At 34.5% G+C, this 18,876-nt stretch overlaps 1 protein-coding gene and 1 pseudogene across 1 annotated transcript in view; both read right to left on the reverse strand.

The window, feature by feature from the left end:
- The window catches only part of LOC140432284 (uncharacterized), a 942,959-nt gene that overhangs the window by 201,137 nt on the left and 722,946 nt on the right, over positions 1-18,876 (reverse strand). The window contains exon 4 of the mRNA XM_072520100.1: positions 16,319-16,399. The gene's annotated coding sequence lies outside the window, so the exon portion shown is untranslated. The remainder of the gene's footprint in view (positions 1-16,318; positions 16,400-18,876) is intronic.
- Positions 1-18,876, reverse strand: part of LOC140435441 (vacuolar protein sorting-associated protein 26B-like pseudogene) — a 48,917-nt pseudogene that overhangs the window by 14,274 nt on the left and 15,767 nt on the right.

Here is an 18,876-nt window from a genome sequence, read left to right on the forward strand (position 1 = left end):
TATTCATCACAATCATTGCAATTCTTTCTGAGATTCCCACATATTGTTCTATTTTATTAGCATGTTTCTTAGAAACCAGAAATCCTACGCCGTTTAGACTCTGTTCTTTGTGCCCTTTGTAATACAAGACGTTACCTGATTGCAATGTTATGCGCTCCTCACCTTTCCTTTTTACCTCTGCGAGACCAATTATGTCCCACTTTAGGTCCTTTATTTCTTCTTCTAGCTCATAGATTTTTTCATCTCTGTTTAAGGACCTTACATTGAGTGTTGCTATATTCAAGTTTGTTGTTTTTAGCGATTTCTTGCTTCCCCCAGATTCCATGAAGCTGTCCTTTTTTATAAAGGAGTGGGACTTGCCAATACTGTATGATCTACCCACCTGGGGACTTATTCCTATCGTTTTAGAATTCGCCATCATTTTGGGGAGGTTATTAGCCTTAAAACACCGCGCTGGCCAGACGTGTTGGTGAGTGTGTATTCAGCCGTCCATTCTGGATCAGACGCTGTTCGTAGCCGTCCACTCTGGATCAGACGCTACAGTTTGTGATCTTATACTATCCCTAAAATCAAGGGTTGCCAGCTCCGCCATCTTCGCCGTATCGAAAGTATTCTTCGTCGCCTTGGATGCCGTTCTGGACTTCATCCGTGACCCTGGACAAGGGACCCTTAGCAGGTGCTAGCTTCCCGGGTCAAGAAGCTCCTGGAATCTGCGGAGGGCAGGGATTGATTCACTTTCCCTGATAGGACTATCCAATAGAATCCAAGGGACTCCAAAGGAGTTCCTACCCGCTACCCGCACATGGAACGCTTATTTGGTAGAAATAACCAACAAAACAAAACTTTTCATTTGGACAATTCAAGGAAATGTAACCAAATTAGGGGTTTAAAATCCAATCCAAACAGATATAATGGCTATATATGACTGTAGTCAGGAATATGATTACGTATGGTCCACTAATAGGGTGTTCTAAATGTCAAAAAAAGACAAAGAGAAGCTAAATAAGTTTTAACGACAAGCATGCTTAATCATAACAAGAGCGAAGATTCGTTAAATCACCCAGAGCTGGAAATGGTGCCAGATGCACTGCAACCAAAATATAATTTTAAAAATCCGTTTACTATCATCTTTACAGGAAGGGAGTCAAACAAAGCGAATCTCATCATGATAGATCATAGCTGGTATATAGAAGGCTCTAAAACTGATAAAGGAATTGGAGCTGGAGTATACGGAAGAAAAACAAAGCTAAGCCTTGATGAAAGCCTAGGTAATCACTATTATCTTTCAAGCGGCAACCTAGACTACAGAAATGTGCCTACAGGAACTAATCACAAGAAACTGCAGAGAAAAATGTATAAAATTTATTTGTGATGGCCAGGTGGCATTAAAGGCACTGGAATCAAATCGAATTGACTTCGTTAGTTTGGACTTTGTTTGTCTTCAGAACTTGATTCGGATATAAAAAAGTTATATGGACATAATAATATTGAAGAGAGTGAAAAAGTGAACCTACTTGCCAGGTAAGAGGCAATAGAAACATTCATAGGCCCAGACCCTGTCGTTGGCATAGCACAGCCAAAAAGACATTATATATCTGGGTGGAATTGATGAAACGTGTTTGGTTACTGATCTTAGTAATGTCTTATTATCATCAGTTGTCGCTACAACCCTTTGAGAGTCTTGGCTTGCATCAAAACATTTTTCCATCCTTCCCTGTCGAGTGTCTATCTTTTCCATCCCCTTACTCTAATCTTGCTTAAATTGTCCTGCACGTTGTCCAGATACCTAAGTTTAGGTCGCCCATTCTTCTTCTTCCAACCGGCCTATCTACATCGTTATTTTAGAAGGATCACTTTTATCGATCCGCATAACGTGGCCCACCCATCTTAGGCGGTTTCTTTTGATGGTTTTTACGATATCTGCATCACAACAAAGTCTAAAGAGTTCGAAATTATATCGCCTTCTTTACAGACCCTGTTCGTTGACTTAGCCATATATGATCCTCAATACTTTTCTTTCAAAGATTCGTAGCAATTCTTCATCTCGGGTCGCCATTGGCCATGTTTTTAATCCGTAGGTGAGCACTGGGCGTATTATTGTTTTATAAAGTTTTCAACTTTTTGGTCTTGACATATTTTTCGCTCTTAGTTAAGGACCTAGGCCAAATTAACAGCGGTAAGCCATCCATATTCTTTTCTTATTTCTTTGGATGTGCTTTTTTTGCAGTCAACTAGTGACCCTAAGTAGCAGAACTCTTCCATCGTTTCTATAGTTTCGTATTGTACTTTTTTTAGTTATTTTGTTGCATTCTTAATATAGAAGGCATATATTTAGTTTTCTGGAAGTTAATCAGAAGTCCCACGTTTTCTGCGGCCTTTTTCATACGCGTGAAAGCTTCAACTGCTTTATGTCCATCCATCCATCTAATGGCACTACAGCTCAAATCGGGCCTTGGCCTTCTTCAACAGGCTTCTCCAATCATCTCGATTTACTGCTGTTCTTTTCCATGAAGGCGTTCCCAGGCAGTTCCTGGCATCCTCATCGTCTTTCCATCTCTTTTTAGGTCTTCCAACAGGTCTTTTTTCCTGCATTCTTGCATTTAGTAATTTTCTGGGGATTCTATTCTCATGAATGCCGACCACGTGCCCTGCCTACCGTAATCTCTGCAGTTTAGTGTATTGTGCTTCATGTCGGGTTCTTTTAATAATCACGATATCATCAACCTATGCCATTATTTTTATACTACGGGTATATATCGTACTCAGTAAGTTTATTCCCTAATCCCTTAAAACTTTTTCAAACGCTAGATTGAACAGCGTTCATGATCGCGCATATCCCTGGCGCAGTCCTCTGTTCGTTTTAAATGGTTCTGAAGGATCCCCTTGTACTTGCACTTTACATTCAACTTTTCTCATTGTCATTTTAATTAATTCTACCAATCCTACTGGTATTCTAAATTCGAGCATAACTGAATATAATTGGAGTATGTGAACAGTATAGTATACTGCCTTAAAATCTACGAAGATGTAATGGCAGTCTGTGTCGTACTCCGTCGTTTTGTCTAATATTTGTCTAATGGATGGTATGTGATCAATCGTAGATTTTTTTTAAAAAGCCTTTTAATTTTGATCCTATTAAATTGACAGTATACTGTACCAATCGTTCGTTAAGTAGCAGGGACAAAACTTTGTATGCTGTATTAAGAAGGAACATCCCTCTAAAGTTGGAATAGTCAACCACGTTTCCTTTTTTGTGTTTAAAGCATATAATTCCAGTATTCTAATCTTCTGGTAAAGCGCGTTCTTGACATAACTGTGTTGATAGTTTGTAAAAGAGGGTTACGCATGTTTGACCACCACATATTTCTGCGGGTGGGTTATCTGGTCCGGGTGACTTGTTTCTGGCTCGAGACTGAATTGATTTTTTCTTTTTTCCAAAGGTAATAACTTTGGTAGCTCAGTTTTCTCCTATACCATCTCCAACTTCAGCGCTACTTTTACCATTAAGTAGCGTACTAAAGTGTTCCTGCCACCTTTTTAGTATTTCTACTTTGTCGTTCTCAAGGATTCCATTATGCGCCTTGACTTGGTTCGCTTGTGGCTAGAAAACTTTTTTTGTGTTAACCTGTTTGTAAAATTTTCTATGTTTATGTTCTTTATTTAATTTTTCCATGTTTTTGAACACTTTATTGATTTGTTACCGCCTTTGCTGTTTGTATTTTTGTTTTTACTCTCTTCTCTTTAGTCGATATTCTTTAACATTGGTCCAAGTCATTTTGTTTATCATTTTTTGATACGCGTCATTTTTCTATGGTTACTCGTTTGCATTCGTCATCTAACAAGTTGTTTCGTTGTCTTTTGCGTACCCCACCTAACACATCATCAGCGGTCGTTTGCAGCACGGCTTTTAAAAAATCCGAATTTGTGTTAAATTCAGTAGAATCTACTTCACTTATGGGTTTTTCTAATAGCTTATGATCTAAACATATTTGACCATTTCTTACGACGTCAGTACACTTTAATTTATTAACGTTTTATTTGTATATTTTTGGCTTAGTCTTATAGTTCCTGGCATTTGATATACGTGCTCTGAGACTCCAAGCTATGAGACAGTGATTGGAATCAATATTAGCGCTTCTATAACTTCGGCACTCTAGTACATTTGATCCATGTCTTAAATCAATCAGACGTTATATATCTGATTTTGGGTCTGTTGATCTGTAGATGTCGACGTCACTTTATGTATATGCTCATGTTGGAAATATGTACTACTGATCGTCATATTAAGAGATGCTGCAAAATTTACAAGTCTCGTCACATTATAATTACATTATTTGTGTATGGTATGAGGTCCTATGGTTGGTCTGTACATTTCTTCTTGTCCTACTGTAGCGTTCCTGTTCCCAACAATCAACTTAACGTCCTTATTGGAACATTGTCTATTTGATTGTTCTTATGTCTAGTATGTAATAATATCAGTGCTAATTTGGAACTTTGTTTGTTTTCCATCTTGGATAGTTTTTGTTCTCTTACTAATATTAAACTTTTACAGTATTGATATATATATATATATATATATATATATATATATATATACATATATATATATATATATATATATATATATATATATATATACATATATGAGATAAACATTTTATCTTTTACAAAACTGACTTAGTTCTGTTGTTTCTAACTTAAAACTGAACGTCTTATATTTTTTAATCAGTATGGTTAAGCTATTTCTATCACTTCCAAATTTTTATGCTGTATATCTTTTGTGGACCACGCGAATATCCTCCAAACAACAGGCGCCCTAAATCAATTCGAGAAAGTAGACGAGTTTACGTATCTAGGATCTTCCTTAAGCAATGCAGCCTCCTCCCATACGGAAATTCGCAGAAGAATAGGGATGGCCAAGAATGCGATGAGTCGACTGTCAAAAATATGGAAGGACCGCTCTTTATCCAAAAAACTCAAAATGAGACTGGTACGGACACTCATTTTTTCAATCTTCAGTTACGGTGCCGAAACATGGACAATAAAATCAGAGGATAGGAAAAGGATTGACGCATTCGAAATGTGGTGCTGGAGACGAATGCTACGCGTCTCGTGGACGGAGCACAGATCCAATCAGTCGATTCTCGAAGAGCTAAACATTCAGACCAGACTCTCCTCTCAGTGTCTTGCAAATGTTTTAAAGTTTTTTGGCCACATTGCGAGAAGAGACAATGACAACTTAGAAAGATTAATTGTATGCGGAAACGTAGAAGGACGTAGAGGCAGAGGACGCTCACCTATCCGATGGTCAGATCAAGTACAGAAAGCCACTGGAGAGACGTTTTCCGAGTCCATGAGAGTAGCCCAAAATCGCAAGAGATGGAGAGAATTGACAGCCCGCATTGTAGGAAATCACGATCCTCAGCAATGAGGAAACGACAAGAGAGAGAGATATCTTTTGTATAAATGTTTTCTTAAAACTAATTTTTGGACAAACTGATGATGTGTATAAATTAATTTACGAAACGTCTTCAATAAAAGATGAAGTAGCTGATATCCTTTTTTTATTCTCCAACTTTTGACCGAGATCCTTCCACTATCATAGTGAACTACATTTAGTATTGAATTCGACAGTTGTACTCATTGTTCATATATATATATATATATATATATATATATATATAAATATATATAAATATATATATATATATATATATATATATATATATATATAAATATATGTATATATATATATATATATATATATATATATATATATATATATATATATATATATATATCATCATCATCAGTGGCGTTACAGCTCTTTATGAGCCAAAGCCTTCTTCAGAACAATCCTCCATTCGCCCCTGTCTTTGGTAACTTCTCCATGCTCTAATTACAATAGACTTCAAATCATTTTCTAGGTTGTCTTGGTACCTAAGTCTCGGTCGTCCTCTTCTTCGTTGTCCGATCGGCCCTCTTCGGTTAAAAACTTTTCTGACTATGACATCTTCCTCTCGTCTGATTACATGACCTATCCATCTGAGGCGTGCTACCTTAATGAATTTTACAACGTCAGGTTCTCCAAATCTTCTATACAACTCAAAATTGTAACACCTGCGCCACAAACCTTGTTCTCTTTTGCCTCCATATATTCGTCTTAGTATTTTTCGCTCAAAACGTTTGAGCAATTCTTGGTCATTCTGTGTTAGTGTCCAAGTTTCTGAACCATATGTTAGCACTGGTCTTATTAGTGTTTTGTATACAGTCAGTTTAATTTTTCTAGGCATTTTTGAGGCCATCTGTCTTCTTAAGCCATAGTAACACTTATTGGCGAGCACTATTCTGCTTTTGATTTCTTCACTGACGTTGTTATATTTGGTTAGCAGCGACTCTAAGTATATGAAGATGTCAACACCTTCCAGTTCTAGGTCATCAATTATTATTCGTGTAGGTGTCGGGTTGCTTGACCTAGTGCAACACATATATTTATATATATATATATATATATAAATATATATAAATATATATATATATATATATATATATATATATAAATATATGTATATATATATATATATATATATATATATATATATATATATATATATATATATATATCATCATCATCAGTGGCGTTACAGCTCTTTATGAGCCAAAGCCTTCTTCAGAACAATCCTCCATTCGCCCCTGTCTTTGGTAACTTCTCCATGCTCTAATTACAATAGACTTCAAATCATTTTCTAGGTTGTCTTGGTACCTAAGTCTCGGTCGTCCTCTTCTTCGTTGTCCGATCGGCCCTCTTCGGTTAAAAACTTTTCTGACTATGACATCTTCCTCTCGTCTGATTACATGACCTATCCATCTGAGGCGTGCTACCTTAATGAATTTTACAACGTCAGGTTCTCCAAATCTTCTATACAACTCAAAATTGTAACACCTGCGCCACAAACCTTGTTCTCTTTTGCCTCCATATATTCGTCTTAGTATTTTTCGCTCAAAACGTTTGAGCAATTCTTGGTCATTCTGTGTTAGTGTCCAAGTTTCTGAACCATATGTTAGCACTGGTCTTATTAGTGTTTTGTATACAGTCAGTTTAATTTTTCTAGGCATTTTTGAGGCCATCTGTCTTCTTAAGCCATAGTAACACTTATTGGCGAGCACTATTCTGCTTTTGATTTCTTCACTGACGTTGTTATATTTGGTTAGCAGCGACTCTAAGTATATGAAGATGTCAACACCTTCCAGTTCTAGGTCATCAATTATTATTCGTGTAGGTGTCGGGTTGCTTGACCTAGTGCAACACATATATTTGGTCTTTTAAACATTTATATTTAGTCCCAATATATATATATATATATATATATATATATATATATATATATATATATATATATATATATATATAAATATATATAAATATATATATATATATATCTATCTATATATCTATATATATATATACATATATACATATATATATATATATATATATATATATATATATATATATATATATATATATATATATATGTCAGATACTCGAGCTGATACAAATTCAAACTCGGAAAGTCCAATGAATGTCTCTTAAAACTTGACCACTGCAGTGGTTAGCGTACAGAGGTGCAACCTGCTTTGGTGGTCATGAACGAAAACGATTTCATAATATCGTTTTCTGTCCTCTAGGCTATACGAAATGTGTAAAAGATTACATGTGTAAAAGCTGCTATCGCTTTGTTGAATTAAATGGCCAAATATATGGCCTAGAAGGACAAATTCGTTCAACTTTCCGTGCTAGAATCGGTATCAAGAGAGTGTTATGACTAATTTCAGCATATCCCTGCTTCATGAGACCATTTAATTCAACAAAGCGGTATGCTAAAAGATTTAGTCTTTTAGATATATATATATATATATATATATATATATACATGTATATACATAAATTTTAAATCAAATATATTTCAACAAGGCTAACTTAAATCCCGATATAAACACGAGTATGATAGAAAAATCTACATGTATGTTTTACCCATTTTAAAGAAAACATAGTAGTCATAAATTTTGTAGCCGTTTCCACCAAAAATGGTTCTATTCAATTCGACAAAGCATACAAATCACGATTCGTAACGAAAATGTAAACTTGCGACGACGTTTTTTATTCGTACAGGATTTACGGATACAGTTTTCGACGGGGATTCCTGTCACCGAGGAGGGACTACAATAAAAAGTGATTGTTTATAGAAAAAATATTATAAAATAAAAAACTCACCAAAAACATAATTACAGGTACATATTACGTAAAACAGATGTGTTTGTTTTTATACAAAAGGAATTCATTTTCGCATAAATGAAAGACTACTTGCAATAATAATAAATTATTATATAAGTGCCTATCCGTTTTAGATATTGGAGACCATCGTGGCAATAAATACTTTATTCACGGTTACTCTGAATAAAACTACAGTTGTTTTGGTAAACCAAGTGCGGAGTTTAGCCACGAAAATTTTCGCCTTCCAGATACTCAATTTTTATCCACTTTTCTTTGTACAATCAGTTTCAAGAGTCTTTATCATTATCTATTCAACATAATTTCTCCCATATATTCCATTTGTGACGTTTTTGTCGTTGTTGTCAATTTTACCTACTTCTTCATCCTTTTTTGTATCTAGTTAGTAAATGGTGAGTAAATCATATCCTTTCTGTTAAGCCACTAAGTTGAGGTGTCGGAGTTTTTATAATATGAAATAACATGCATCTTATCTCTAATTAATATAGCACATTTAATAAGTCTCGCAGCCCATAGTTAACATCCCAAGGAATAAACGGGAAAATAAAGTGTACTAATACCCATACACTTATGAAACGCACTTGGTGGATCATAAAAGTCTTTAATTTTAATCCGTTTGTACTTGTGTTTGGGAAACTATTTGATATTTACTTAAATGTTTTATTTTTTATTCATTTTTAACGTCATATAATCGGATTTAATTACATAGTTTAACTATTTTAAATCTACCTTCATATTTTTAAATTTCTTTCTGTAAATTGGTCATTATGTTTTTAAGTTCAAGGAAATACACTTTTTTTTAATTGCATGTTGGAGGCATAAAACTCTTAAAAATCTTAAATTTCTTGAAAGTGTATTTAACTATAGCTTCTTCAAAAGACCACTGCAAACAAAATACAAAGCTCGAATTTATGGTGGCACGCCCATTACTTGGAAGTGCCTCGGACTAGACCACCGAGTAAGGGTTATTTGGTACCTATGAATGCCAGTAGAAAATCAGAAGTTGAAATTGGAACATGTATGCGTTTTCACTGACCGTTGACCGCAATGGTACCAATTCGCGCCCTCTCTATCCCGCCGTAACCATTGTGAAGTTAGCCACCGGGTTGAGATGCAGCCTAGCTACAATTAATTCACATTCCAACAGAATGGTAGGTATTTTTCTTTGTACAAGATAACATTTATGACTTAACCTAAATATTGTGTCCTTATTAATTTCAATCGATTGCTAATTTTATTCACAATCACAAGTTTTACACAAACAGCTCATCTTAAGTGAAATATCTTTAATTTTTCTTAACCACGTTTGGGTAATTCTTGTATCTTTGACTCATGTCTATGGGACTTTCAAACGCCGACGTGCCACTGGTTTTCTCCTTCTTCTTCTTCTGCTCTTCCTCGTCTTCTTCTTCTTTTTATGCAGATTTGACTTTGTCTGTTTTTCAATATGCCTTCAGTAAGTTGTCGTTCCATCGTTTTCGTGGTATTTGTACTAATCGTCTCCCTATTGGGAAACTGTCTTTTACCGTCTTTACTAGTCTACTGGTTGTCATTCGGCTTATATGATCGTTTTATTCTACTCTTTTTTTCTTATCCAGTCCTTGATTCTCCACCTTGCATCTAAGAATAGACTAGGACTTTTAACATTTTGAAAGTAAACATTATTGAAATGATATAAATACATCAGCTCCGAGTCCTTAAATGGGACAGGAGTGCTAAAAACCATTTTTGAGTTGTGTCACTTTTTCAGCAAGTGTGCGAAATAAGAAACTAGAAAAATCCATTATTAAAAAGATTTGATTTTCTACAAATAATATAAGATCCACTGTTAGGTTTTCTATAAACAGACAAACCCGATTTTTATAGCCCAGTATATTTTTTACAGTGTAAAATATGTTTATATACTTCAAAAGGTTTATCCTTCTTTACACCGAACCCGCAACATTAGATTTCTCTTCAGCATTTCTCAATAAATCTTGGCCACCTGCTTTTAGTATATCTATATCGATTCCTTCCATTTGGTGTTTCTTATTTTTAAAGTTTTTATACCGCCAATATTTCAACTATTGGCAATTTTATTAAAAAAATTCTCTCAACGTTTTAAAATGTAGTGGCTTTACGAAAAACGTCCACATGGTAGAATTTATTGCAGAGTTTAGTATGGTAAAATATTAGGAGATTTACGTAATGTATTTTATTACCACTTCTTATAAATCCATGGCCTGAAAACAGTTAGCTTTCAAAATAAAATATAGTTTCCAGCGTCTTTTGTTTTCTACTTTTATCAATACAATTACATTTGCAAAGGTATTTAAGTGTATAGAATCGACATTTTTAAAAACGATAAGATTTTTTCAAAGATTAGTCGAGCGATTTAGTAAACTCAGTAAAAAGTAAAGCTAAGTTCGCTTTCATCAATTTGTAATTGTTTTACTCAATGTGATTATGGAAGCGTCTCGAAAAGAAAAGAGCCAAATTTCCCAATAGAAGAAGCATTGTTAAAAACAATAGAAAATACGGTTTCCAGAGATAATATGAGATATATAAAAAGTCATTTAAATTCACTGTTTCAAATTAAATCAGATCTTCTTGTTTTTCTTTATCTTAAGAATATATTTTTTTTATAAATATTACAATCTACAACTATATTTCATGTTAACATTTTTTAAAAGTTTAAAATGGGTTAAAAAATTGGTATCTGACATTGACAGATGACATCTGGCAGGTATCTTAAAATAGGAGTGGTCGTCGAGTTAGAATCTATGGAGAAGGCATCACGTGACTGAAAACGACCTCACTTCTGCCATATTGTTAAGATTGTTTTGACACTTTTGACAGATCGTATATGTTTGTTTACGTTTGTTGTTTTTCGAATATTTTTAGTTTTATAATACTTTTATATATGGGGTGTAGGGTTGTGTTATAGAGGTAGTACCTTTTATCGGAACGACCACATCGAGCGTCATAGACGGGAGATGGTTCTAGATAACTGGTCCTCATAAGACACCTAACTCTCACTTATGGCTCCATGTGCCACACCCCGGGCAACTGCATTGGTCTGCAGGCTAAACTAAGTGAGGGTAGCCAGATATGGCGAAAATTTCACCGAGTGATTACCGAGTGATACCCTGATGAAGGGCAGCAGCGATCATCTGTACCAGCTCAAGGCGCAAAGGAAATGTTCCTGGATCGGCTTAAAACTGGACTACCACAAGCATGACTGGAGCAGTTTGAATGGTTGTGGTACTGCGATGGGGAAGGCAACGGAAAACCACCCCATAAGAATTTCCTAGAATAGTTATCATGGCAATACACTACGATAACAAAAACATTACTGATCATGGTGATCGGATCCCAAGACCCGGCAGGGGAGGATGCACACAAACAAATAGTAGGGCCTCCCTGGTCGTCAGCCAGCGAAATCCCTACGGCTTAAAAAGGAAGCAAGTCCTCAACACCTAAGGATTGGAACTTGGAATGTACGAAGTATGTACGAGAGCAGCAAAACTCATAACATTGTAAAAGAGATGGAAAGATTAAAAATTGATATATTGGGAATTAGTGAAACACACTGGCAAAACTCTGGACAAAGCGATATACTTGGATATAAAGTTTACTATGCTGGAAACGACACAACACATCACAGAAACGGCACCGCAATAATAGTTGCCCCACGTATTAATTCGGCAGTAAAATCTTTCACTCCCCATTCAGATAGAATAATGCTTTTACAAATTCAAGCAACACCGGTGAATATTAACATATTACAGGTATACGCGCCAACGGCAGATAAAGATGAGGTAACCAGCGAAGAATTCTATGAACAACTGGGAAGCCTGATGAAAATGACAAAAAAACATGAAGTAACAATAGTGATGGGAGATTTTAACGCAAAGGTTGGCAGAGGCAAGGTGAATGAGATCGTGGGTAACTTCGGCCTAGGAGAGAGAAACGATAGAGGTGATAGACTTATATGCTTCTGCCAGGAATATAACCTGCTATTAAGTAATACACTCTTCAAGCTCCCCAAACGTCGACTTTACACATGGAAATCCCCCGCTGACTCACCTGACAACATCATAAGGAATCAGATAGATTATATAGCAGTACCAACAAGATATAAAAACATGATAAAATCATCAAAAACGTACCCAGGTGCCGATGTTCCTACGGACCACAATCTGTTGGTATGCAGAATGGTCATGAGAGTAAAACGGCTCGAGAAAAGATCTAATTTAAACACAATTGATATTAAGAAACTCACTAACCCAAAAACCGAAATAAAAGTACGAGAACAACTAGGAAAGAAAATAAACGACATTAACGAGAACACGTCGGACATAATAGAGAGATGGGATAAATCGAGGGAAGCAATCCAAACAACATGCGCGACTCTATTAAAGCTTGACAGACGAAAGAAGAACGAATGGATGTCTGATGAGATAATGGATATGATGGATGAAAGACGTAAATTCAAGAATAAAAATGAAGAAAAATACCAACAGATCCACCAAATCATAAGAACGAAAATTCGAGAAGCCAAAGAAAAATGGTTTTCCAACGAATGCAGGGAAATAGAACAATACGAACGAAAATACGACAGTTACAATATGCACAAAAAAATAAAATCAATGACAAACAAGAGGAAATTCAATAAGTCACCCAACAGCATAAAAGATGGCGATGGAAATCTTATCTCGGAGCCATCAACGATCTTAGAAACATGGAAATCATACATAGAAAAATTATTTGCATCTGACAGGACTGATGATCACCTATATGGAGAAGGAGAAACAGGACCTTCAATCCTTAAATCGGAGACAGAAGATGCCATTGCAGCACTAAAAAACAATAAGTCAGCAGGTCCGGACAATGTACCCTGCGAAATATTAAAGATCCTATGTAAATCAGACAAACAGTTCCTTGATAATCTAATTGAACTTTTTAACAACATATATAATAGCGGTAAAATCCCGGAGAACTGGCTGCAGTCAACATTTATTACAATCCCGAAGAAACCAAAGGCCCAGATCTGTGATGACTACCGGCTTATAAGCTTGATTAATCATCACTAAAGCGTTCACTAAGATCATTCATAGAAGAATATATGATAAATGTGAGTCAAATATTGATAGATCGCAGTTTGGCTTTCGGAAAGCACTTGGAACTAGAGAAGCAATTTTCGCTCTCCAGGTGCTTATACAGCGGTGTAGAGACGTTGATAAGGACGTCTATTTGTGCTTTGTGGATTTTAGAAAAGCATTTGACAATGTCAATCATGAACAATTGATAGATATTCTGCGAAAGACAGGTATTGACGACAAGGACATTCGAATTGTGGCAAACCTATACTGGGGTCAAACAGCAAGAGCAAAAATTGGCAACGAACTCACTAAAAGTGTGCAGATCAAAAGAGGTGTCCGTCAGGGTTGTATATTATCCCCACTTCTATTCAATATTTATTCCGAAGAAATATTTAATAAATGTATGGAAAATGCAAATGAGGGCATAAAAATAAACGGCGAGTTAACAAACAATATAAGATATGCCGACGACACGGTGATCCTTGCCAGTACCATAGACGAATTACAGCAGGTAATGGAAAGAGTTTATTCAGTTAGTGAGGAATACGGCCTGAGCCTCAACTTCAAGAAGACAAAGTGGATGCTGATAAGCAGGAAGCAACAGCCTGCTCGACAGTTACGGATAAGTAACATACTAATTGACCATGTAGAATCTTATGTGTACCTTGGCACCAACGTAAATGCAAAATGGGAACAGGCCACAGAAATTAAGGGGAGAATAGAACGAGCTAGAGCAGCATTTAGCAATATGAAAAAGCTCCTCATAAGCAGGGATTTGTCTCTTCCCCTAAAACTACGTCTAGTTAAATGCTACATTTTTCCGATCTTACTGTATGGTGTGGAGGCCTGGACGCTGACGGAGACGCTCACGAGAAAACTAGAAGCATTCGAAATGTGGGTGTACCGACGCATTCTTCGTATATCCTGGACCGAACATGTCACCAACACAGAGGTAATCCAAAGAATCGGAAAGGAGAAAGAAATCGTGAATACAATTAAACAAAGAAAGCTTGAATATCTAGGCCACATATTGAGACACGATAAGTACCGTCTACTGCAATTGATTGTCCAGGGAAAAATAGACAGTAAGCGAGGGCCAGGCAGGAGAAGACACTCGTGGCTCCAAAATCTGAGGAAGTGGTTCGGGCTCACATCGGTCGAACTATTCAGAAGCGCCGCAAATAAGATCAGAATTGCCATGTTAATAGCCAACGTTCGCAACGGACAGAGCACTTGAAGAAGAAGAATACTTTTATAGAAACTGTAATAATATATTGTGATAGTGCATAATACTGGTTTCTTGTTCTCAACGTAGTTGCAGTAGCAGAAGAATGTTAATAAAAAATCTTCAGGAATAACGTTCTACAGGTTAGTATACAAATATGTAAACAAAGTAATGGCCCGTACTTCAGAGAATAAATTAATAGTATTTGACTGTATTAATTTATCTTTATGTATAATATATCGTGTTTTTAGTGTTTTCCGCGAGATAAATAAATCATAGTTTAATAAAAATGTATTGCACTTTTTTAGATTAGATTAGATCTTCTGAATAACTAGTCATATTTTTATAGTAGTTTTAATATTATTGAGTCCGGCCATGATCCCACCGCCATATTGGTATCATCGTTAGCCACGCCTACCTACGCCGTTTTTAATATACACGTTAATATGCTCATAGCTTCTCCATAGATTTTAACTCGATGGGAGTGGTTCAGGGTCGTATCTTAAATATCAACTTAATTTATTAAATTATGATATATATTGGAAAGATCTTTGATGTCAGTCTTATTATGGATAGAATTTTTTTTATGTGAATCATATCCAATATGCATCTTTTGTTGTAGGTCTGTTCTTTTTCCAAAATTTGTACATTTTTAAAATTAAAAGAATGGCTATTTTCTAGAGAACGTTTGGCTAGGACTGTTGTATTTCATCCATTTGTACAGACCAATAGATTAAATAGTCAAAAATAGTCCAACTTGTCTTACAGTAAAATTATTTTTATCCATAGTGCCCTATGATATCTCGTATATCGCTGTATGTTCATTAATAATAAAGACACTGTGTAGTATTCTTTTGGTAGCCGCCTTATTTATTTTTACATCTTAATATATTCGTTACATCCCCCTCTTTTATTTGCTATGTCGCAGGCTAGAATTCGATCAGTTGATTATTTTGTACTTAATCAGATGTCAGTCTGTATGTCACTATACGTTCATTAAAAACGAAGATAAAGTAAAGTACGCTTTTGTTAGCCGCCTTGATCCTTTTGTTTATCTTAGTAAAATCCTTATTCTCTCCACTTTCGTTTAACGCATCACAGGCTCCAGACAAATAATAACAGAGATTTGGTGTAATGCCGGAGCTGGGATTTTCGCCACGGACAGACAGACAGACAGACATAAGTAAAAGTAGGTAAAGAACTCATTACTTGAAGTAGCTTAAAGGTAGCATCGGTGCTACCAACTTTTTAAAAAGCTGTGCTACTAACTTTACTATATAAAAGCAGATCAATTTAAACAATTTTAAATTCCAGTAAACAACATTTTTGAACATTGCTACCCATGGCCGGAGACCATGATGTTCGTGTTCAACGACATTTTAATCAATATTTGCCGTGTTAAAATTTTTTCAATCTGCATCTTAATCCGTCTGAATGCGCGAATTTTCGGAGGTTTATTGCTTTATTTTCTCGACGTTATTCAAGATACCGATCCTTAATTACCATGCTTAAACCTTCTAAAATTATTCACTGTTTTCTCCATTGACAGTTTCTCTCTAAATGAAAATATAAATAATACTCATTGCCTGTCAATTTAATCACTTTTGTAATTAAAAATACCAGTGGGGTAATAAATACATGTCTTTTTTTAAATGTATATTAAATTGAACAACGACAATAACAGAAAATTAAAAAGAACTTGATAGATCTCCTTACCTGATTAGAATAATTCACAATTTGCTGTTGGAATCTTGTCGACACTGTTTAATTTTTCAATAGATGGCAGCAAATACATTCCTGAAAATAAATAAATATATTCATTATTTTAAACTTTTTAATACATTTTAAGTGTAGGTATGGTATATTTCATCATTTTTTAAAGTTAAAAAAAATCATTAAATGAAAATATATATCTAAATACTCCAGTCGTTAGAGGAAAAAAATTCCACTGAACCCCTAAAAATCATACGAACAAGCTGAATTTTACCAAAGATATTAATTTTGGGATCTTTAAAAAAATACAAAATAGTTTACCACTTTTACCCCTTGGGTTTTCACTAAAAACCCTCCTCGAAGCAGGGTAAAAACGCAAAAAATCGATTTACCAAAAATTTGTACTCCGTAGGTAAAAAATGTTTCAAATAAAAAATGTATCTGAGATAATTTTAAACAAAAATGTTTATTAACACTTTCTGTGTAGAATGAATCGTTCTCTTAGAAACAACGCTTGAAACGATCGTCGATTTTGAATGTCAGTTACGCGCGCGAAATAAATGTTCAATAAAATTTGTATCAGCTTGACGGTTAAAATTCGATATTTTTCGATTTAAGTGTCCTATCGACAAACATCAATATAGATGCGTTTTAAAGGTAAAGAGTTCGGCTTTCGTATGCAATTTTTGTATTTTGCCGCAAATAAACTCAGATTTTATAAAGGTTTTACATAAATAAATAAACGTGGCGCGATTTTTGCCATTTTTTATGACTCTCATGGGATCAATACAATATATAACTTTCATTGACTAGCCACTATAAAGTTTCGATTACTAGAGCCTAACATTTAAAACCTATAGCATGAAATTTTAATTTAGACTTTTGGCAACAAATGTGAGTCATTTGAAATACGCTTACAAAACTTTGGATTTAAACTTTTACATAACAAACAATCTAAAACATTTTAAAATCCAAAACTGTTTTTATTAATTAAACTAGTACGTTTTTCAAAAAAACCAAACTTCTACTATAAACTACATCTATAGACATTTAACGTGTCTTGCGATCGTTTGTAATGTAAAACATTAAATTCTGCGTTTTTCATTCATTTTTCAAATGCCCCATATTTGTTGCCACAACTCAAAATTGAAATTTCATGTCATAGGTTTTAAAGAATGATCACTAAAAATGGAAATTTTGTAACGACTGGTCAATGACAGTGATCAATTTTATTGATCTCACGAGAGTCGTAAAAAATTACAAAACATGCGCCACATTCATTTGTTTAACACCTTTATAAAAACTGAGTTTATTCTCGGCAAAACACAGAAACTGCATACAAAAGCTGCACTCATTACCGTTAAAACTCATCTTGATTTTTGTCGATAGGACACTTATTAAAAGATATCGAGTTTTTACCGTCGAGCTGATATAAATTTTGTTTGTGTATACAAAACAGTGATTTCGCGCGCGTAACTGACATTTAAAATCGACGGTCATTTCAAACATTGTTTCTAAGAATACCGTTCATTCTACACAAAAAGTGTTAATAAACATTTTTGTTTAAAATTATCTCAGCCACGTTTTTTATTTGAAACATTTTTTTTTACGGCATACAGATTCTTGGTAAATCGATTTTTTTTGCGTTTTTACCCCCTACGATGGGGCTTTAGGGGGAAGCCCAAGAGTAAATGTGTTAAACTTTTTTGCATCTTTTTTAAGGTCTCAATATTAATATTTTCGGCAAAATTCAGCTTGTTCGTATGATTTTTAGGGGTCAATTCTCTGACGACTGGACTATAAATAATATTTTTTAATTTGTTTTTAAAAATATTCATGTCACGCATAATAATTTAACATTGTTATTGGACTAATGTATAATGTATACTGACTGGTAAACTAAGTTTTTTGAACGCTCAAGTCAATTTTCTTCCAATACCAAGGGTTATTTATTTATAGTATAACAATAATTATTAAAATTATCCATTTGTAAAGTGTAAATTAGATTTATTTTCATACACCTATAAGTAAACTTTTAACTTTAAACAAAGTGTTAATAGTAATAAGTTGAGTTTTTTTACGGTTGATTGCAGAAGCTTTGCAATGTTCCAACAATACGCCTAAACACGTTTTCCTTTCAACAAATTTTTATCTTTATTTTCTCTTTAGTGAAAGAATAGTATAAATATGACAGAAATAAAATGTTTTTATTTATTTTCAAATAAGAACTGTTTTAAATATCAATAAAAAAGTTATAACTATGTATTTAATTTAGACAAAAGATTTTTGTCGAGTTCCAGTTCCAAAAATTTCAATGTTTTTTATTTCGCCAGTTATTTTATTATATTAATATAAATATACACATTTTAGATATTTTATGAAAAATCAAAAACTATCAAATTAATTTTTTAATCTCTGAGAAGGACTTGTTGGTCTTGTATCAACTAATTAAATCTTTTTCTTCAAGTGCCATCTCCGCGGCGGAGGTCGGCAATCATCATAACTATTCGGACTTTTGAGACGGCTGCTCTGAAAAGTTCATTTAATGTACATCCGTACCA

The sequence above is a fragment of the Diabrotica undecimpunctata genome, chromosome 1 (genome assembly GCF_040954645.1).
Source record: "Diabrotica undecimpunctata isolate CICGRU chromosome 1, icDiaUnde3, whole genome shotgun sequence".
Lineage (NCBI taxonomy): Eukaryota > Metazoa > Arthropoda > Insecta > Coleoptera > Chrysomelidae > Diabrotica > Diabrotica undecimpunctata.